The 22700-nt window shown below is 39.4% G+C and overlaps 1 long non-coding RNA gene across 1 annotated transcript; it reads right to left on the bottom strand.

The window, feature by feature from the left end:
- Window positions 1–21666: 21666 nt before the first annotated feature.
- Window positions 21667–22364, bottom strand: LOC134635010 (uncharacterized). The gene is made up of 3 exons (XR_010094924.1): window positions 22289–22364; window positions 22016–22091; window positions 21667–21755 (listed from the first exon to the last, which is right to left on the bottom strand). It is a non-coding gene; the product is annotated as an uncharacterized LOC134635010 (long non-coding RNA).
- Window positions 22365–22700: the final 336 nt, after the last annotated feature.

The following is a 22700-nucleotide window of genomic DNA, read 5'->3' as shown; positions in this document are numbered from 1 at the left end:
TTTATCAAACTAGATGTCTTTCTGATAGTGCTGTAACTAAGTTTAAGAATATAATCCACCCACTGTTATCATCTTCAATGCCCTGTACCAACATAGAGCAGGGCAGCTATCTGAACGCTACTCCAACAGAGGTCGATTATCTTGTTAATAATTTTACCTCCTCACTACGTACGACTCTGGATACTGTAGCTCCAGTGAAAACTAAGGTCTCAAATCAGAAGTACCTGACTCCGTGGTATAATTCTCAAACACGTAGCCTAAAGCAGATAACTCGTAAGCTGGAGAGGAAATGGCGTGTCACAAATTTAGAGGATCATCATTTAGCCTGGAGAAATAGTTTGCTGCTTTATAAGAAAGCCCTCCGCAAAGCCAGAACATCTTACTATTCGTCACTGATTGAAGAAAATAAGAACAACCCCAGGTTTCTCTTCAGCACTGTAGCCAGGCTGACAAAAAGTCAGAGCTCTACTGAGCCAACAATCCCTTTAACGTTAACTAGTAATGACTTCATGAACTTCTTCAGAAATAAAATTTTTATCATTAGAGAAAAAATTACCAATAATCATCCCACAGATGTAATATTATCTACAGCTACTTTTAGTACCATTGATGTTAAGTTAGACTCTTTTTCTCCAATCGATCTTTCTGAGTTAACTTCAATAATTACTTCCTCCAAACCATCAACGTGTCTTTTAGACCCCATTCCTACAAAACTGCTCAAAGAAGTCCTGCCATTAATTAATTCTTCAATCTTAAATATGATCAATCTATCTCTAATAATTGGCTATGTACCACAGGCCTTCAAGGTGGCTGTAGTTAAACCCTTACTTAAAAAGCAATCTCTAGACCCAGCTGTCTTAGCTAATTATAGGCCAATCTCCAACCTTCCTTTCATATCAAAAATCCTTGAAAGAGTAGTTGTCAAACAGCTAACAGATCATCTGCAGAGGAATGGCTTATTTGAAGAGTTTCAGTCAGGTTTCAGAGCTCATCACAGCACAGAAACAGCTTTAGTGAAGGTTACAAATGATCTTCTTATGGCCTCTGACAGTGGACTCATCTCTGTGCTTGTCCTGCTAGACCTCAGTGCAGCGTTTGATACTGTCGACCATAATATCCTATTAGAGCGATTAGAACATGCTGTAGGTATTACAGGTACTGCACTGCAGTGGTTTGTATCATATCTATCTAATAGACTCCAATTTGTTCAAGTAAATGGAGAGTCTTCTTCACATGCTGAGGTTAATTATGGAGTTCCACAGGGTTCAGTGCTAGGACCAATTCTATTTACATTATACATGCTTCCCCTAGGTAGCATCATTAGAAGACATAGCATAAATTTTCACTGCTATGCAGATGATACGCAGCTCTATCTATCCATGAAGCCAGGTAACACACACCAATTAGTTAAACTGCAGGAATGTCTTAAAGACATAAAGACCTGGATGGCCGCTAACTTTCTGCTTCTTAATTCAGATAAAACTGAGGTTATTGTACTCGGCCCTGAAAATCTTAGAAATATGGTATCTAAGCAGATCCTTACTCTGGATGGCATTACCTTGGCCTCCAGTAATGCTGTGAGGAACCTTGGAGTCATTTTTGACCAGGACATGTCCTTCAAGGCACATATTAAACAAATATGTAAGACTGCTTTCTTCCATTTGCGCAACATCTCTAAAATTAGAAATATCCTGTCTCAGAGTGATGCTGAAAAACTAGTTCATGCCTTCATTACTTCCAGGCTGGACTACTGTAACTCATTATTATCAGGATGTCCTAAAAACTCCCTGAAAAGTCTTCAGTTAATCCAAAATGCTGCAGCAAGAGTACTGACAGGGACTAGAAAGAGAGAGCATATTTCTCCTGTTTTGGCTTCCCTTCATTGGCTTCCTGTTAAATCCAGAATTGAATTCAAAATCCTGCTCCTCACATACAAGGTCTTAAATAATCAGGCCCCATCTTATCTTAATGACCTTGTAGTACCATATCACCCTATTAGAGCACTTCGCTCTCGCTCTGCAGGCTTACTTGTTGTTCCTAGAGTATTTAAAAGTAGAATGGGAGGGAGAGCCTTCAGTTTTCAGGCCCCTCTTCTGTGGAACCAGCTTCCAGTTTGGATTCAGGAGACAGACACTATCTCTACTTTCAAGGTTAGGCTTAAAACTTTCCTTTTTGCTAAAGCATATAGTTAGGGCTGGACCAGGTGACCCTGACTCCTCCCTTAGTTATGCTGCAATAGACGTAGGCTGCCGGGGATTCCCATGATGCATTGAGTTTTTCCTTTCCAGTCACCTTCTCACTCACTATGTGTTAATAGACCTCTCTGCATCGAATCATATCTGTTATTAATCTCTGTCTCTCTTCCACAGCATGTCTTTCATCCTGTTTTCCTTCTTTCACCCCAACCGGTCGCAGCAGATGGCCGCCCCTCCCTGAGCCTGGTTCTGCCGGAGGTTTCTTCCTGTTAAAAGGGAGTTTTTCCTTCCCACTGTCGCCAAAGTGCTTGCTCATAGGGGGTCATATGATATGATTGTTGGGTTTTTCTCTGTATTTATTATTGTGCTATCTACTGTACAATATAAAGCGCCTTGAGGCGACTTTTGTTGTGATTTGGCGCTATATAAATAAAATTGAATTGAATTGAATTGAATTGAATTGAATTGAATGAGTCTTAAATCGTTACGTCCAGATGAACTAAATCAACCTTTAGGGATTTACTTACCTGATGATTGAGCATGCATCACGACAATGAGTCACACAAACTTGGAAAAAAAGTGGTGGGATATTTGTACATTCTTTAAAACTATAAAGAATTTAAAGTGGACTCTCTGTTCAGCTGTGGAGGGAGAAATGGTGACATCTGCCATCAGGACTTACAACACAGAGTGAAAGAACATTTTTGCAAGTTGTCTTAGAGGTTAGCCAACTCTGCTCATATCAGCTCACCAGGCAACAATGCTGAGTACATACCTGGAGAAAAGTGCATCCCATAATCTTCCATCTTTGAAATCCCAGTGATTAAAACAGGAAAGCTGGAATAAGTATCTCTGCTGAAAGAGCTCCAAACCAAGCAGGAAGGTACTATGGTACTATGTGTCCTAAGACTGACTTAAGAGCAATTGTCCTGGGCTTTTAAGGAGGTTTGTGGGTGCGGGCAGGAATGTGGGGGGTTGAGCTTCTTCTGTTGTGAGTCTCTTTACAAGCAGTCAGGCTGTTTCTACCAACTGGCATCATTTACATTTCTTTAAAATGCTGTTTCTGAGGTCTGAAAGAAGAAAGTACAGTTAGAAAGCAGCCATACAAATGAGCTTTACCAAATCCTTCCAGCTCACACTTTATAAAATATGAAACACTTAATGCCTAAAATTATTTTATCATTTAAATCCCTGATACTTCAAGAAATGACAAAGTGTGATCTCCAACCTGGGTACAGAATATCTACTCAAGCTGGCTTGAAGTGTGGGGTGAGAGGCTGATGACTCCTGAGCTGCTTTTTCTTCTTCTCTGCTCCATCTGTGGGGGAGGAAAAAGTAACAGAGCCCCCCAAGACAACAATAACTGACTTAAGCTTAAGTTTAGCCGTCCTGGCAGTTCAACAGGAATTGTAATGTCAGTGAAATGGATTCAGTTTTGTGCCATTTTTGGAGTCCTGAAGTAGTACTGTAGTTCTGTTTATCCATCTAGATTGTTTCCCAGTTTTTTAAATAAGTCTCTACAGTAAATCGGAACAAGATGGACTTGTGATGTGTTTCTCAGAGTAGCAAAAGTTTTCCTCAGCAGCAAAGTCTCTTTTTATTACTTACTTTTATTACTTTTATTAACATTTTAATGTAGGAACTGTTTTCTTTCTACTGAACTACATCCACCAGCTGTATCAGTGTGCAGGAGGAAGCACACATCAGCCTGTGATGAGAGACTTGAGCTCAAAACAGGTCAAACTCTTCCTTTGGTTGGTGGATGTGACAGGACACAGCGAGATTTCAGAGTCTTTCTGACAGTATTTAACAGAAGCAGTATTTCATTCTACCACTGTCCTCATTGGAGGAAAAGAAAAGAAAAATTTGCTTGGTCATAGTTGGGGGGGTAGATTAAGGCTTGTGTAAGTGATTGATAAAGTCCACTTTTTATATGCTGTAACTGTTGTAAAGTCAACATGAATCTGTAATGATATTTCTTCCAATAAATGAGGACTTTGCTAAAATGAAATACTTTCTCCATGTGTCATTGTTATTGAGTCTCAAACATATTTGATGTTAAAAAGTGTAATGAAATCTTGTCTTTGGTTTCTCATCACAGGTGGGTGTGTGCTTTCTCCTTCACACATCAGCCAAGGTGGAGAGCCTTACAACAGCTAATGTTCAATATCACAGATATTGTAAATATCAGTTAGTATCAATGACTGAGCTGACAGGATATCAGGATTCTAAACTGTTCTGTTTTCTGTACTTTTAGTAAATGATGGGCATGGGGTGAATATTAGGCTCTTTATCTTAAAACCTGTTGATTTGAGAAATATTAGAATTCAATAGAATCTGTGGCTTCTGTAAATACCTGCTCAATCATCCAGGTAAGGAAGTACCAAAAAGTCAATTCTGTTCATCTGGACGTAGCATTTTCAGTACAACAGACGTTTACAGAAACACGTACAGGTCAGTGGCGTGTTGGATGAGGACTTACACATTAATGGTCATTGAGCTCTTGTGTCAGGGAACTCCAGTGTGGGTACTGGTGGCTTTTATGATTTGATCTTTGTAGTCATTTAACTTCCTGTCCCCTCTTAGTTTTTCTATGACCAGAGCTTCTAGCTCTTCTAGCACATCAGTGGCCGTGCAGGCTGCCAGTTTCTTGGTTGCTGTTTTTACCTCACTGGTTTATGAGTGTGTAAATACCCCCACTAGTTAGCTTTGGCTGCAGTTAACTTGGGAGGAAGGGGTGGGTCTCCCAGGACAAGATGAAAACCAATTATCTGGGATACATACATTTAATGATGCATGCAATTATCTCTATCAATTAAATCTGGCTTGAGGTCTGCCATTTTTTAAATTCAGTTATTTCTCTCAGAAATGTTGGATCTAAATTACAAACGTGTTACAGTTATACTGTCACAGGTTAGTGTAAATGGCTCATTGGGACATAGAAACCTTTAAATTCAATCCCATCACCTCATATCGAGTGTCAAAGAATATCAAAGCTGTACAAGCTGTTTACAGTCAGAATTTATAAAAACTGTAATCGTAAACAAATTCAAACATGTGAGCTTTCTCTTTGTGTTGAATATCAACACTGTGACTTTCAGAGTGAAACTTTACTTCAGCACAACCAAAAACTGAGTTGTAGAAGCCGTCACTCCAAATGTCTTAAGATAACATGAAAAAATATCTTTTCAGTACACGGCTTAAATTTCTTCTCCGACTTCTTCTTCCATCGGCTTGGTCTTCTGGTTTGAAGACAATAAAAAAGACGATTTAGTGACTTTATCTGCATCATGCAGCTTGAACGTGTCATGTAATGGTGTTATAGCCATAGTTATCCCTCTCCTGTGTCAGTGTGACTTAACTGTACAGCATATGGCTGATATGTGAGGAATACTTATCTAATATGATGACAGACATTTGGTTTTACATCATTAAAATATAAACAGCAGGTGATTTTTATATTTTTATTATGTTTATAATTTCAGATATTGAAATTACTAAATAGCTGGATGAACATGAAAAACATGTCCATCATTGCAAATGTTCTTGAGACTCACTAGAATAAATTCAACTAGACACACAAGACAAAATACGTCCTTAAATGTCCTTTAAGTGGCAGAACAAATGAACAAACAGTTCCTCACTTACTTGAGATGAAATCAGCTCAGCTACTTTGAAAATAGCTTCTAACTGGTTCCTCCTTTAACAGGAAAGCTTCTCAGAAATGGTAAGGCCGTCATGCAGTCCAGCAACCTTTATGGTTCTTCTTTGATTCAACAGGAACTGTTAGAAAAGCCTTTCAGTGCCTCCAGCCTCCTCTGAAAGACACAGGCATAAACACAAACATGAAGCTTAAAGCTGCCTTACCTTTTCTTCAATGGCCGCTCCAGATGGTTATGGTCCATTCTGTCACATGCAAAGGCGTCTCCTGGATCCTGTTTTCTCCTGTCTGGTTCCTGTTGTGGGCTGAGGTGTCCATAACCCTGCTCGCAACTGTTTTTTCGTCTTGGGAGTCGTGGAATAAACCTTTTGAATGTGTACGCATTAACGTGGGCTACACACACAACTTCTACCCAGGCTCCAGCTCCAACAAGGATGGCTCTGATAAATGTGTGGTTTTAGCAAATAAAACAATAATACATTTTTTTTTTATTTGAAAGCGCCTTTCAAAACACTCAAGGTCGCTGTACACAGTAGAGTAAAAAGCAACATAAAAGCAAAGAGTTTACACAATCATAAAACATAAACAAATTTAAAATAGCCGAATGGAGAGGTTATGTGGGATAAGCTAATTTGAACAGGTGGGTTTTGAGTTGGGACTTAAAGAGAGAGAAGGTAGAGATATTTCTTAAATCAGGAGGTAGGGAATTCCAGAGTCGAGGAGCAGAGCAGCTGAAAGCCCTGCTCCCCATGGTGACAAGGCGGGGGGAGGGGACGGAGAGTGAAAGGGAAGAAGAAGATCTGAGACAACGAGATGGGGCGGTGATGTTAACCAGATCAGAGAGATATGGTGGAGAGAGATGATGAATAGCTTTAAATGCGTACAAGAGTATTTTGAAATTGATACGATACTTGACCGGGAGCCAATGAAGCTGCTGCAGAACAGGAGTGATGTGGTGGATAGAAGGGGTCCTGGTGATGATACGGGCAGCAGAATTCTGGATGCGTTGAAGCTTGTGGATGGATTTTTGAGTAAGACCAAAAAGAAGTGAATTACAATAATCAATCCGGGAAGTAACAAGGCTATGGACAAGAATGGCAGTGCCATGTGGGGTGACAAAAGGACGGAGACGATTGATGTTGCGCAATTGAAAATATGCAGACCGAGTGACATTATTGTGTGAATTGAAAGATAGAGTACTGTCGAGGATGACACCCAAACTTTTCACAGAGGAAGAAATGGAGACCGGCGAGTTATTGATAGTAATAGAGAAACTGTTGGTTCTGGATAATGTTGATTTAGTGCCTACTAAGAGGAGCTCGGATTTATTACTATTGAGTTTAAGAAAATTAGAAGAGAACCATGAATTTAGTTCAGCTAAGCAGAGGGTGAGGGAGGATGGGGGAAGAGCAGAATCGGGTTTAGTGGACAGATAAAGCTGGGTGTCATCGGCATAACAGTGAAAATGGATATTGTATTTACGGAAAATATGTCCAAGCGGTAGAAGGTAGATAATGAAAAGAAGGGGCCCCAGGACAGATCCCTGGGGCACGCCAGTGGTCAGAGGAAAGGGCTGAGAAGTAAAGGATTTGAGTTGAATGAACTGAGTGCGATCAGACAGGTATGATTTAAACCAGGCTAGCGGAGTATATGAGAGACCGATGGAGGCTAGTCTACTGAGAAGAATGGAGTGAGAAATAGTGTTGAAGGCAGCGCTCAGATCGAGGAGGATAAGAATGGAAAGTAAACCAGAGTCAGCTGCCATAAGAAGATCATTGGTTATTTTTATAAGTGCCGTTTCAGTGCTATGGGAGGGGCGAAAACCAGACTGGAACTGTTCATACAGATTATTATTAGTTAAATGTGAGTGGAGTTGTGTGGCAACTATTTTCTCAAGAATTTTTGAAAGGAATGGTAGATTGGAAATAGGCCGAAAATTCTCAAAATTATTGGGATCTAGACCAGTTCATTATAAACTATTTTTTTTCTTCCAGTGGATTGGATCTCCTGTTTGTGACTGAGACACAGATGAGAGTTGGTGAGCCTAGAATTATTTCTGAACTGTTACCCTCCGACTGCTCATTTCTTAATGCTCCAAGGAGATCAGGTAGAGGAGGAGGAATACTGACTGTTTTTAAGAAAAAACTTTCAGTTTGCTCAGATTTTAGATCGTAGTGAAAAAAAGGTATTGAAGTACATATTATTTACACAATTCAATGCAATTTTTTGAATATTAATAGTATTATGAAGGCTTTTCAATCTGGTTTTAAACATTTACATTCCACTAAAACAGCACTCTCACAGGTTTTTAATGACATCCTGCCTTGTATCAGGAAATGCTGATAAACGCTGAGCAAGTGAAACCACAACTTTAAAAGATTATTCTCCAAAATGAATCGTTTTGACAGCTTAAAAAGAAAATCAGAAGTTTTCATACCTACAGTAAGTTTGATAAAAAATAAAAGATTTTAATGATCTTATTTTTCATAACTTTCAGGACAGATTTTTAATAAGCTGCAGGAACCCTGTTCAGTGTGAGTAGAGAACAGCCAAGTCTCCTCTGATAAACCTCCATCTGTGCCACTGAAAACAGATCATCAGACTCTGACTGTAAACATGTTTCCATTTGTCACTTCAGCTTTTACTCTGAAATACAGGAAATGACATCATGGCTCAAAACCTTTGTCATTAAACTATTTCTTTATTTAACATTTTTTAACATTGTTTAACAACTTTATTTAACTTTATTTATCAAAATAAATTCAATAAAAACTTGAGAACAAGAAAATGATTTTTCATCCAACTGCTGAAAAAAACCCCTAACAACTGGAAAAAAAGAGAAGGTAACCACTGAACACAAAAACTACAAAAGAACAGTTTACAAAGATTAAAATGGAACTACGGGAACATTTTCATTCATAGCTGCCTCATTAGGTCTTCACAGCAGAGTCCATCTGAACTCTGTGGAGCCTGATCTCAAGGGCTTTAAGTTGGACCCTGAAACCAGAAGAGGATGTTTCTCTCTCTTCAGATTCACTGTCATCCTGTGATGGGAACGATTTCAGCCCTGTGTGATCACGCTGATGTTTGCACAGAGCAGATAATGAAGTGACTGTTTTGGCACATTGGTAACAGTGAAACAGTTTATTAGTAACGTGGGATCGTTTGTGTGCAGAGTATGAACTGAGATTACTGAAGCTCTTGTCACACTGCTCACAGCTGTAGTTTCCCTCCATGTGTGTACGTTCATGCTCGTTACGATTACTTGATTGCGAGAAGCTTTTGTCACAGTGTCTGCACTTGTACGGTTTCTCTCCTGTGTGGACTCGTTTGTGTGTTTTAAGGTCACCTGCAGTGGTGAAGGATGACCCACACTGATCACAGAGGTGCTTTTTAACCCCACTGTGAAAGAGTTCATGTCGTTTTAATTTACTTGATGTGGGGAAGCTTCTCCCACATTCTTTGCAGTATTTCAGTTTGTCTCCAGTGTGTTTACGTTGATGTATTTTTAGGCCGTCTTGCTGACTGAAAGTTTTTCCACAGATGTCACAACGACAGTCTTTCCCACCACCACAGCGATGACAGGGTTGAGAAGTGGATCCATCCGTGTCGCTCTGCTTCTAAACAAAGACACAAAGACAGTGTAAGTCAGTCCTTCAACACTTTTATCCTGAACGTCGCCTGAAATAAAGAGCATCTCTGCAGACGTCCAATTATATTTTACTGTTTCAATTAACACAGTTTACTGGGCTACAATAACTTCAATACTACCACCATAATACTACAGTAATACTTATTTAATATTACAGTAACATCTGACTTACACTTAAGTTCTACCACACTAACATTTTTAAAGTATCCACATAGTGCTAAACTACTGTAACACTGCAATAATACTAATTTAATAATGCATTAATAACACTGTAATTGTGCCGTTATAACACTCAGCTGACTGGGACACAAGAAAAACACTATTACCTCCAATGACACTGCAATTATAACATTAAACGGGTATTTTAACACTAAAAGTTCTAAAGCTATAAGGAAGCAATGATACTACAGCTACAATACTACAATACCATTACGTAGCGATACAACTTTGTTGACCATATGAGAAGATTACTGAATGGTTTGGTTTTGTACTTAATTTAAGTTTTATTTTATTCCATTTACACCTGACAGAGGAATGAGCTGCTGTAAACCAAAGGCCATTAATGCAGAAATAATAACAACACCATGATATACCACGAAACTGCCTGAAGATTCAATAACAGCATCATATCAGTTTTCAGGACTTTTAGTTTTTCTTATGATCATGTAAACAAAAATGATGACTGAAACGAAAATCTGAATAATGGCTCAGAGCTACTCTTCGATGCAGTAGAAGTGCTAACATGCTAACACAATTTAATGAGCAGACTTGTTCCAAACAGTCAGACTGAACTTACAAGATAAAAATAAAAATACATACCTCACAGTAACAATTGCACTTGTAGAGTCTCTTTCTGCTGTGGATCTGTTGGTGTTGTCTCAGGTGACGCGGAGATTTAAAAGTCTTCTCACACAGGTCACATTGATAAGGTCTCTCCTCAGTGTGGGTAAACATGTGGCTTTGTAAATGTGCGTCTGTTGTAAAGTATTTGCCACACTGATCACACCAGTACACATCTTGTCCTGAGTGAATGCGTAGGTGTATATTTCGGTTCCCTAGCTGGCTGAAAGTTTTTCCACAGATGTCACAGCTGTATGCCTTAATTCCAGAGTGGGTAACTAGATGTCTCTGTAAGTTGATCTTTTGAGTAAAAGCTCTGCCACACTGATCACAGCTGTAAGCTTTAACTCCACTGTGGATGACTTGGTGTGTTTTTAGGGCATTCTTCCAGCAAAACGACTTTCCACACAAGTCACAGCTGAACGGTCTCTCTCCAGTGTGGATTAACTGATGTTGTTTTAGTTTAGACTTCAAAGTAAAACCATTCCCACACTCGTCACAGGTGTATTTTTTCTCTCTCTTTCTTCTGTGAGGTTTTTCGGCGTCCTGAGAGCGCTGACTTCTCGGTCCATGTTGGTCCTGCAGTGACAGAGATACAAACAGAGGCAGTGAGTGAAATGTAGTCATTGAACAAACTGAAGCTTTAAACACCCTCCATTAACACTAGTTTTAAACCTGAAGGTGGAGTGTGGCACCAAACACCTTAAAGCAGGGGTGTCCAAACTCCGGCCCGCGGGCCAACTGCGGCCCATGGTCCATTTTTAATTGGCCCGCAAGTAATTTTATAAATAGAACAGAATATGGCCCGCACTTCAACTTTTGCTGGAGTGTATTGCACTTCTTAGTTTTAACACCAGGGGGAGCTACTGTTGATCAAGGCAGTTGCTCCACCAAAAAGGACAATCACAGAAGAAATTTACCCCCAAGTTACTAAACATGGCAGAACCAAAGAAGCGCAAGGTAGAAAAGTGAGTGCAGAAAATTTCAGACAAGGTGGGAGGCTGAATATTTCTTCAAAGAATTCAAGGGGAAGTGTGTCTGTTTGATCTGCACTGAAACTGTGGCAGTTATGAAAGAGTATAATGTATGACGTCATTATGAAACCAAACATCAGGCCTATGCATCCTACACTGGTGCTGAGCAAGAGCAGAAATTAAAGCAAAGGGTAGCTCTCCTGCGGGGTCAGCAACAGTATTTTTTTCGTGCTCAAATTGTCCAGGAAAAGGCTCCAAAAGCCAGCTATGAGGTCGCCCAACTCATCGCAAAACATGGCAATCCTTTTTCAGATGGAGACCTCATAAAACACTGCCTCGTTAAAGTCACCGAAATAATGTGCCCGGAAAAAGTGCAGGACTTCAACAACGTCAGCATGTCCAGAACTACAGTTGTGCGACGCATTGAAGACTTGTCAGACAACATTGAACTGCAACTGTCTGATAAAGCTGTGCTTTTGATTTTTACTCCATAGCATGCGATGAGAGCACCGATGCCACAGATGCTGCACAGCTGCTAATTTTTTTGCGGGGAGTGGACGAGAGCACGAGCACTTTAGGTGAGTAAAAAATATATTCCACAGTACCCGTGTGTTAATGTGCAGGTACACATGCTTCAAATATCAATAATGCGCATCAATTCTGTCACTACCCTGCTTTTGCGCACCACTTTCTTATATGCGTTTTTCTTGTTAACACACAGAGTACACAGCGCTGTGCACAGCGCACGCACACACAAAGTCAGCTGATCTCATCTGATGCTAAGCCTAATAACTTAAATAACAAGCTTGAAATGTACCCGTCCCATTTTCCCCTTTATTGTTTTTTCTCTGTGCTGTAAATCTTCTGTCTAAGAAGAAATCTGAGGCTGCTGTTCTGAGAATGAGCTATCAAAGCTTTTTCTGAATAAATCAATAAAGATCCATTTATGGAAAACTGTGATGAAGGCAGTTTTGTCTTTAATTATATTTACCAATATAACATATTTGACCACTTTTAAGTGATTTTTCTAGCTTTTTTCTAACTTTCTAACACTAAAGTTAAGGTTATATATCTAATTTCTATTAAGTGGCCCAGCCCCTCCTATATTTTTATGTATGTGGCCCTCAGTGAAAAAGGTTTGGACACCCCTGCCTTAAAGGTCTCTTATCCCCACCTACTGGTAGTAGTAACACATTACATCCAACCTGGTGTTAAAGATAATTAATGACTGTAAACACTCTAAAATCATGCCCATCCCTCCTGCTTGTACACAAATATTAATGCTAACACACTCAGAATAGTAATAAATGTTTACCAGGTCTGTACTATTTTATATTTCTTGTTGCTGTTTAAGGCATTTGAGGGGAGTTATTTCATCACTGCAGGTATCAAAGATCAAATCGATTTGAGCCTAAACAGTAACATGTGAAATCCAATCCTGATCACGTACTAATCATAAGAGATGAAAAAGGCAAAACTGTGTGCTTTAGTCAGGGGTTAAATTGGGCCAGTGTTTATGTTTTTTGGCAGAGAACCTGAACGACTGCAGGTGCTGATAAGGTGCAGTCACTGTATTTCAACATCTAGTTAGCAATACAAAGACAACAAAGAAAAGTAGTAATATGTTTTATGTGGCAGGTAATTTCAAATGCAGCGTTTCTATCAGCTCAACAAACATCAGCAAACACAAAACTCTTTGTGTGCATTTTGTCTCACAGTGTGATTTAAAGACTGCAGTAAAAATCCTCTGCAGGTTAGTGCAGGATAAGCAGGTAAGTTTACTGTTTACTGCATTGTATTATTACATTATTATTACATTACATTAATATAGCACAAGGTTCAGTTAGTTTAGCATAAAAAATATATATCAGCACTTCAGCTTTTAATGGAGTATTTCTTAACACTAGTATCTGTCACCTTCTGTGTTGAGCTCATTGTTTTCTCTGCAGTGGCTGAGCTGAGTCTAAGTAGCTGAAAATGTTCCTCTGCTGCTCCGTCAGACTCTTCTCCTCCTGCTGATCAGCTGGAACACAAAACAGATCTTTGTTAGACTCCACACTGCACTGAAGAGTCAAAGTGTCTCATATGTTCATTTGAGAACACAAAGAACAAATTTTAGCTTCCCTGGGTGGGCAACTTGGTTGAAATAAACACAAAAGGTTTGAGCACCGATACCAAATTTAGCAGTATGGCACACCAGTACCAGGAGAGCAATTCCTCTTTAAAGAATGCCCTGGCCAAGAAGAAACACAAAACAATCAATGGAGCTGCAAAAACGAGTATAGTGTTTCCAAACCACTGTGCCGCGGCATATACGTGTACTGTGAGAAATGATCAGGTGTGCTGTACAAGATTATCCTATCTGAGTGGGTGTAGAAATCTGAGCCATGATCTGAGTAACCCTCATCACTCAGTCCACTCACACTCGGATTCTACACATGGGTCAAGTCCACTGCACTACTTTCAAGCATTCTGAAACCTGTCCTCTAATGTGTGCCTTCCTCCTCTTTGTATATACTATATCCTGTATACTCTTCTCTTATCTATTCTAGCTGTCTTACTATTTATATTATTTTCCACAGTTGGTGTGGAGCACCCACAATTTAGTTGAAAATGTACAATGACAATAAAAGACTATTCTATTGTATTCTATTCTATTTATCTCTGTTCCTCCATTTCAGTTTTGTTTGCAAACATGAAAATGATATCAACCTCCAAGAAATTAAGGAGCTTTGAAAATCAGCAGTACTTTTAAATGTGATAAAATTAGAGCACAGATCCCCTCTTAGGGTTCGAGGCTGTATTTGTTTTAAAAATGCATCTCTGGTATCTCTGGCCTCTCATTATTATTTTGCTAACAGTTAATCAGACTCACTCGCTGAATGCTGATCAGAATATATCAAATAATCTTTGAAATGATTCTAATAACAGGCCTCTCAGAATGAGGCCAGTTTTTACAATCACATGTCCTGTGGGCCGACACAACTTGCTGATAAGACAAAGGCAGCTGTGTTTTAGCCTGGAATACATTTATTTTTATATTTCTCATAAATGTATTTTATTATAGCACTTTTAATGCCAACATGTTGGAATTTTTGGAATTTAAGTTACCTTAAATGGATGAAGGGTGGCGCTAGCTAGCTTGGTTAGCTAGCTGCATTCAAAAACTGTGCAGGTGCCACAGAGATGCTAACTAGCGCTTAGTAACAAACCAAAAAAATAATAGAAACTCTGATTACACTTAGCTCATTTTAAAGCTTTCTGCTAATAATAACACTGTTTTCTTCTCTGTGTTTCATTAGCATTTGTTGATATTTTCTTGTAAATTAGTTTATAGCAGCTTGACTTGATGTAGAGGCTTTTTCTTTCACAGGGTTCACAAATGACTGACAACAGAGACCGAGGAGAGCAACAGAAAACTTCACTCAGGAGCTAAAATCAAGATTGACTGAACTCAGATCAAAGTTACCTTAGAGCTTCACTTTAGATGAGCCAGAACAAGAAACTAAAACACAAACGCAATCAAGCGGGAACTGTGTGGCTTCTTCTTCTTCTTTTGGCTTTTTCTTTGTCTTTGGCGGTTAGAGCTTTAAGGTGCATTACCGCCACCTGCTGGACTAGATGGTTAATATCCTAAATGTCATCATTCCTTTTTTATGGCTTAAACCAGGGGTCCCCAATCCCAGTCCGCGAGGGCCGGTGTCCCTGCAGGTTTTAGATCTCACCTTGGGTCAACACACCTGAATCACATGATTAGTTCATTACCAGGCCTCTGGAGAACTTCAAGAAATGTTGAGAAGGTAATTTATCCATTTAAATCAGCTGTGATGGATCAAGGACACATCTAAAACCTGCAGGGACACAGGCCCTCGTGGACTGGGATTGGGGACCCCTGGCTTAAACTATTTCTCATGAAAGAAAAAAGCCTCACTCTTTGTGAGCTAAAACTAGAGATTTAAAAGTATTTTAATAAACAATAAAAACTAAGACAAAATGTGTCAGTGTGTTTTATTCATTAACATAAACATCAGATGGCTTCAGCTTACCTTAGCTCCATTTCTTTAAGAGGTTTTGCTTTCTGCAGGCCACCACAGCATACAAGAATGTGTTGTTTTGCCTGATTTAATAAAGGTTACACTGACTCACTTCTCTATCATCAGATCCAAGTGTGACATTAGCCATAATTTCGCAGGAGGGTACTTGGGTTTGGAGTCACAGCACAGTTTTCAGGTTTAATTAATGGGTTTGAGTACAGCCTGATAATTACAGGCATTCAAACTGTTTGCTGATGAACTTTAGAGGTAGAATTATGGGGCGATCGTGGCTCAAGAGTTGGCAATTCATCTTGTAATCGGAAGGTTGCCGGTTCGAGCCCCGGCTCCTACAGTCTCGGTTGTTGTGTCCTTGGGCAAGACACTTCACCCGTTGCCTACTAGTGGTGGTCAGAGGACCCGTCAGTCAGTGCGCACCAGGGTAAATGGTAAATGGCCTGCATTTGTATAGCGCTTTTACTCAGTCCCTAAGGACCCCAAAGTGCTTTACACTACATTCAGTCATTCACCCATTCACACACATTCACACACTGGCAATGGCAAGCTACATTGTAGCCACAGCTGCCCTGGGGCGCACTGACAGAGGCGAGGCTGCCGGACACTGGCGCTACCGGGCCCTCTGACCACCACCAGTAGGCAAACAGGGGTTAGTATCTTGCCCAAGGATATTTGGCATGCAGCCAGGAGGCAGCCTGGGATCGAACCACCGACCTTCTGATTAGTGGCTGACCTGCTCTGCTACCCCACCACAGGGTGGCTGTGGCTACAATGTAGCTTGCCTTCACCAGTGTGTGAATGGGTGGATGACTGAATGTGTAAAGCGCTATACAAATACAGACAATTTTCATCTGCACCATGAAGCCATGAAATCTCTGAATAACAAAGACACACGAGACAGGAATATTTCTTTTGTCTTCCATGTAACAATCCCTAACTCTGTAATTAACCAATGTGACATTTTATCTTGGATGTCTAAACTGGCTCATCCCAGTGTGGTTGTTGCTCAAGATTTAGCACAAGTCACCTTCTGATCAGAAGCTTTGTGGTTTGTGGCTTTGTGAAGTTGCTTTCTGATGCATCCACTGGAGCGTGAATGTTTAATAGAATTTGTCAAACAGTTTTACGTGTGGTCACATTGTTTTGTTTTTGTTTTCGGATTGAAGCGCACACTTGTGAGTCCTCAAAAGTTACACAACATTCACTGAAGATGAAGACTTTTTTAAATCTTAGTTTGCACTTGTAGATCATACTGTGAGCATTTGTTACACTTTTGAAACAGATTTCTAAATGAGCAGTGTTCCCTGAATGCCTCACATACAGCTGCAGGACATTCAGTCAGCTTTCAACACAATCTTTCATACATTCTTCTCCCGTGTTGCATTTTGGTCTAGGGGAATGATTCTCGCTTCAGGTGTGAGAGGTCCGGGGTTCAACTCCCAGACGAGCCCATGTGGTGTTATATAAACTCTATGAAGACATTAGATCTTACATATTTGTAGGTCAGGTGCCATTTGAACCACATTCAACTCTTTAACAATAAGTCTGCACCTGCTTTGTGGAGGCAACTAATTGATTTGATAACAACTTTCCAAAAATCTCATCCAATTAATTCTCCTTTACAGATTGTATAACTGTCACTTTTTACAATAAGAATTCTCCAACAAACTTTTAGAAGAATGATTTTTCTTTCATTTGTTTTGACCCCAAACTAACCAAATGTAAGGCTTCTTTTCATCAGCACAATAGTTTTCAGTTTTCAATTTCACGTTGGTCTATATTCCCCACATCCTGTTATGTCCTTATTCTCTTTGGGAATCACAGATATGAATATAATCAATTGATTAATTAACCATTGAATTCCAATGAGGTGTTCATCCACAGCCTCAGGTCTTTGTTACTCTTGGACGTGCTGGATGGCCCGGTTCTTCTGGATCCATCTGTGTCTGCCTCTGGCTCCTGGGGGCCGTTATTGCAGCTTCCCACCCTCATCATCAAGTACAATTGTGACAAAGAAACAAACACTCAAACTCTCTCTCTAAAAGACACACCACAAGATGATTGCTGGTTTATGTATCTGTGGATTTATCTTACATGTGCAGCGGTTCATTGTAAAAAAAATAAATAAAAAAATAAATCAGCAGACGTAGTGAGACGTAGACTGTGACAACACGAGCTTAACACGGGGTCTCATACTGTGATTGTGAATATAGAGGATTGTAGCTCAAGTTAACATGGAGAGATAGACGTCTAAGGTCTCTGAAACATTTGGATGTTCAGTCTCTGACAGAAGGATTTGAAACATGTAGAAAGTTCAGTTTTGAATTGGTGAAACAAATATTTTATTTACAGCTTCTCACACACAAGGCAGATAATATTCTTCATGTACATTATGTTTACAAATAAAGGAAGATACAACAAACTGAAACAAAACCCATTTTCATGAATTCATCTCTTATTATATAGAAAACCTCTGATGGTGTTCTGTCTCCCAGTAAGTATTTTGGATCGACCAAACTGTATTTACAATAGCCAGAGTCGACTGAATTCAAATATTTCTAAAATCAAATGGTTAAAAATAAAGGGCCGAAAATTCACCCCGTTCCTTTTATTTACTGGAAGAGATCAAATCTGAGACTCTGGTATGTTGAGCTACATGAAGACAAGAAGACTAAAACTTAATACAAAAAAGCTGATATACATTAAAATATTTGTAATTAAAGGAGCATTAGCTGCTGGCAAGGCTCTAATTTGCTCCTTCAAAGCTTGTTTTGTGAAGTACGGAGTTGTTGTGTTGTACATTTTTGACATTCATACCAGCAACAGGGTTGAATTCATAATGTCCGTTGCCTGGTGGCATCGACCAGCCTCACCATCGATCTGGGGTGAGGTGGGGAAGGTCCTTTGAGGTACAGCCGCAAAATTGAACACTGAACCAAACCTACACTAAACACGAGGGCACAAGAAACAAAACCTGAGAACAAAACCCTAAACTGAAACACAGGATTATAATATTCAGAATGGGACAACTAAAGAACCAGAACATAAACCATAATACAGATAAATACCAAAATACAAGAAACTGTAAATGCTGTGTGAAATGAAGAGAGGATGTTCTGCCTATTCCCAAATAAAATAGAAGAACTTTATATGCTTTGTTTACATGTCACCAGTTCATACGAACTTCCACTATATTATAAGCAATTCAGTCTCTAATTTCAAAAATATACATAAGGAATATATCATAACATATAAAGTGTATTTTGTATAAACAAACTGGTCCATTGGTGAATTACATAAGCACGTGGGGAAGCAGCCTCACAGCAGAAGCATACTCCCAACCTATAATAGGATTGTGTCATGCACCATTACATATAATGTATTTTTTTTGGTCTATTATGTTTACAAATGTCAAGAAGTCATAAGTGAAGGAAGACCACACGATGAACCATGTTTAAACAAGTTTATTCATCAAATTTATTAACGAAACAGACATAACATTGTGTCACACAGAAGAAATACAGGTTCAAAGCACCACAACGTTACCTGATATCAGACAGAATTATCACATGATATTACACAGAAGCTGTGACTGGGCAATGATAATGAAGCAGTTCATTTCAAGTTGTAGATTCAAGCTGCTCTTCATACTTTTGGCCAATACAAGCTTCAACACTTCAGAAAGCTTCATTTGGCCATCACTAACAGCAGTACTTGTAGTCTGGAGTATAAGTAGACTAGAGTGCAATCAAATACAGCTGCCTTCAATGAACCCAGCCCAATCACAGCCACTGGCTCACAGCAGTTGTGAAACAAACCCACTCACACATTAGTGGCCATTTCCCACAGTAAATGTGGAGGGGAGTTAATATGCAGGTGATACCAGTCTACCATCTTACACAGCTGATTACAAATCTATAAATGACCTCTTGCAGCCCTCACTTTGACATCACTGGTATAAAGAAATGGAAAACCTTCCACCCAATACTACAAACAGGTCATTATCTGAGATTACACTTTCTTTTCTTCAGACATCAGTGGTTAAAATGATAAATTGCAGACAACAATAAATATTCAGAAAATAAGCTGGAAAGTTTTAGTAGAGCTCATTTACTTGACGACTTTAAGTGCTTTTTTCAGTTTTCTAAATGATAAATAAATGAATGAGGATCAATGAGGGGAAAAACAAATGATTCTTTCAGTCCTGTGCATTCTTGTCTACACCAACTCTAGGCCTTAAAATCCACTCAGCAGTTTACCCTGGTATAATTGGCTTTTCTAAAGTGACTCATGGCAACACAGATGAGCTGAGCAACAACATCTTTGAGACGGCTGAAGCAGTTTCCAGCTCTGTCACAGAGGAGGAACAGGGTTTTGCTGCCCCAAGAAACCAGAATGTCAAAAGCACTCACATGTAGTCAAAAGCAGTACGTCTTTCTGTCCTCACAGACTTGTGGATTTCTGGCAGCAGCCTTGAAGGGAGTCTTCCCTTGGAAGATCTCCTACATGGGCAGAGAGTGCTCTTGAAAAGGAGATGAGCAACAAAACCGGTGATACTTCTGAGGCTGTTTCCAGCTCCGTCACAGAGGAGGAACAGGGTTTTGCTGTCCCATGAAACCAGGATGGCAACAACACTGCCACAAACACTACGTGTGAGAATGAAGGAAAGACCAAGGTGGTCAAAGGAAGGACCCGGGGGCTGTTCTCAGACAGCCAGATGAAAACTCTTGTCCACTGACCTACAAACAGGTGAATCTTTTTCAAGGTTACTAGAACATAAGAAACTGAATTCATTTTGAAGTTTGGGTCAATTGTACTAATTAAGTATTGTCCATTTTCTTCCATACTTAGTGAAGATTTGGGTTGAGCTAATGCTCCTTTAATTACAAACATTGTAATGTATATCAGCTTTTTTGTATTCAATTTTACTATTCTTGTTTTCATGTAGTTCAACATAAGAGTCTCAGATTTGATCTCTTTCAGTAAATAAAGGAACAGGGTGAATTTTAGGTCCTTTATTTTTAATCCATTGGATATTAGAAATATTTGAATTCAGTCGACTCTGGCTATTGTAAATACATTTTAGTCTATCCAAAACACAAACTGGAAAATCAGAGATTTGTATATAACATTAAGAGATGAAAATGTGTTTTGTTGCATCTTCCAATGATTGTAAAAATAATGTAGATTATGATTGCAACACCAGTGTCTCCAGCACTGCATGGAATGTAAACAACCCCGGACTTCACAGTGCAAGTTTTTACACAGAAAGTGGAGAGCCTTGCTAACAGCATAAAGATGGCTGTAGCTGCTGTTTCTGCCCCTTTTATTTGTGAATTCTCATTCTGGCGCCTCAAGATGAGGATTTTTGCCATACTGGTCTCAAAAACAACATGGCAGGAATATGATGCGTGGAGGTCTGATTGTGAAACCACATGCTGGTGGTTTCCAGAGAAATTTAAAGCACTTCCACATCATCTGTGTTTTTCCAACATGGAAGCTAGCTGGCACTGGCAGCATATCAGGTTTGCTGTGGATTTTATCTGACGGCCATTTTAAATGTTCTGTTCATGTTTCTTGACATGACAGAGGCTGTATTTGAAAGACTTTGTGCACACATGTCTTAATTACACCTGTTAATATTTTTATGCTAAACATGTTTTAAGGCAGGAGGTTAGTCCAGGGTTTTTAATAAATATATTTTAAGTCCAGCAATCTAGACCTGCATCTTCTCTGCTATAAATATTGACTTTGTTAAATGAAGCACTGTCTGTTTCTTGACTGCCACCTTTTCTAGTCCCAAATATTGTTGAAATGCATGAATTTGTTAAAACTCAGAAATCTGGTGCAGTGTCTACACCTGCCAACTACAAAGAAGCATGAAGCCTGTCATGAAGTCAAGCTTCTTGTTCAAAGCCTTTACGTGCTTCCTCCAGGACACTGATATGGTTAGCAGATGAAGTTCAGTGGAAAGAAAAGAATTCCTACAAGGTCAGTAGATCTGTAACACAGTCTGGATTTCTTTAGAAGGGAAACGTTACTTTTCAGAGACACAGAGCTCAGAGGAAACTACAAAAGTGGGTTGCCCATACCAAAATAATCTAGATGGATAAACTGCACCAAATGCAAGAGGAGAAAATATTGTTACAGTACTGTGCGATACAACTTCAGCTACAGCAACACAAAGGAGGAAGTGGCCTTTCTTTACTCCCCCACCCTCTTTAACTGACCCAGTGTTTGGATACAAACAGGAAGCTCCATCACTGACAAAGGTGTTCAGGTAAGGCAGGACCTGCTCCTGTCGAGCCACAGTGCTGAAATTTCTCTACATCATGTGCTGCTTTTCCTAAACTTCCTCCTTCAGTTCTGAAAATAGGTTTTCACCTGCAAAAAGATGAGAGAGAAAAAAAAAAGGAATGATTATAACTATATGATCCAGATGGGTCAGCATATTTACTGTTATGCTTTGGCACAAGTCACTTTAAACAAAAAATGATACCAAAAAAGTAGTTAAATAATGGCTAAATTGCTCTCTTATACAGAATAGCATCATACAAACACTCTGCATTTTGGCTGCATTCCTAAAATTTGCCACCAGATTTCACTTGAACCTAGCTCACTGGGCAACAATGCTGAGTACATACCTGTTGAATACTGAGAGATTCAGATTGATGAAAGCCATCCGAGTCTTCCAGTCTGCCATTTTTGCAGCTTCACAGACTAAAAAGACAAAACTGGTTTAAGTATCTCTGCTGGAGCAGGTGGTTTGTTGCTGAGGCTTTGAAGCATCTGTTTAAACCATCCTGTTTTACAGCATCAACAACCACACTGATGTCAGCTCAGTGAGAGTTGAAGACATGATAACCAGTCATGTGTTCATAAACTGCATTAGGATGCATCTGTTCAACTTCACTCACCTGAACCCAGGGGAGTGGGCACTGGAAAATCTCTTCTCCTGACCAGAGTCTGTGGCTGTAGAGCAGCTCTTCTTTGTGAGGTGCTGTGGAGAGAAAGAAAGAAATTGACAAAGAAAGTAGGCTTTAAGAAAACAACCCTCCCAAAAACCAATGTGAATATAGACTGCTAAAAAAAATAAATAAATAAAATAAAGGGAACACAAAAAGATGATATCCCAAATGTGAATTATTAAAATATTCTTTTTAAATACTTTTTTCTTTACATAGAACAACAAAATGACACAAAAAATTATGGAAAGAGACATCAGTGTAATGTTTTAAGAGTTTCTACCAGGTCCTTGCAGGGAGAGCTGAAGCTCTCTTTTAAAGGCCTGTGGGTCAATCTCAACACATTCTTGACCAAACCAGTGTG

The sequence above is a fragment of the Pelmatolapia mariae genome, linkage group LG9, assembly GCF_036321145.2.
Source record: "Pelmatolapia mariae isolate MD_Pm_ZW linkage group LG9, Pm_UMD_F_2, whole genome shotgun sequence".
NCBI lineage: Eukaryota > Metazoa > Chordata > Actinopteri > Cichliformes > Cichlidae > Pelmatolapia > Pelmatolapia mariae.
The sequence above is the reverse complement of the archived record's forward strand: the minus strand, read 5'-3'. Positions and strand labels throughout refer to the sequence as shown.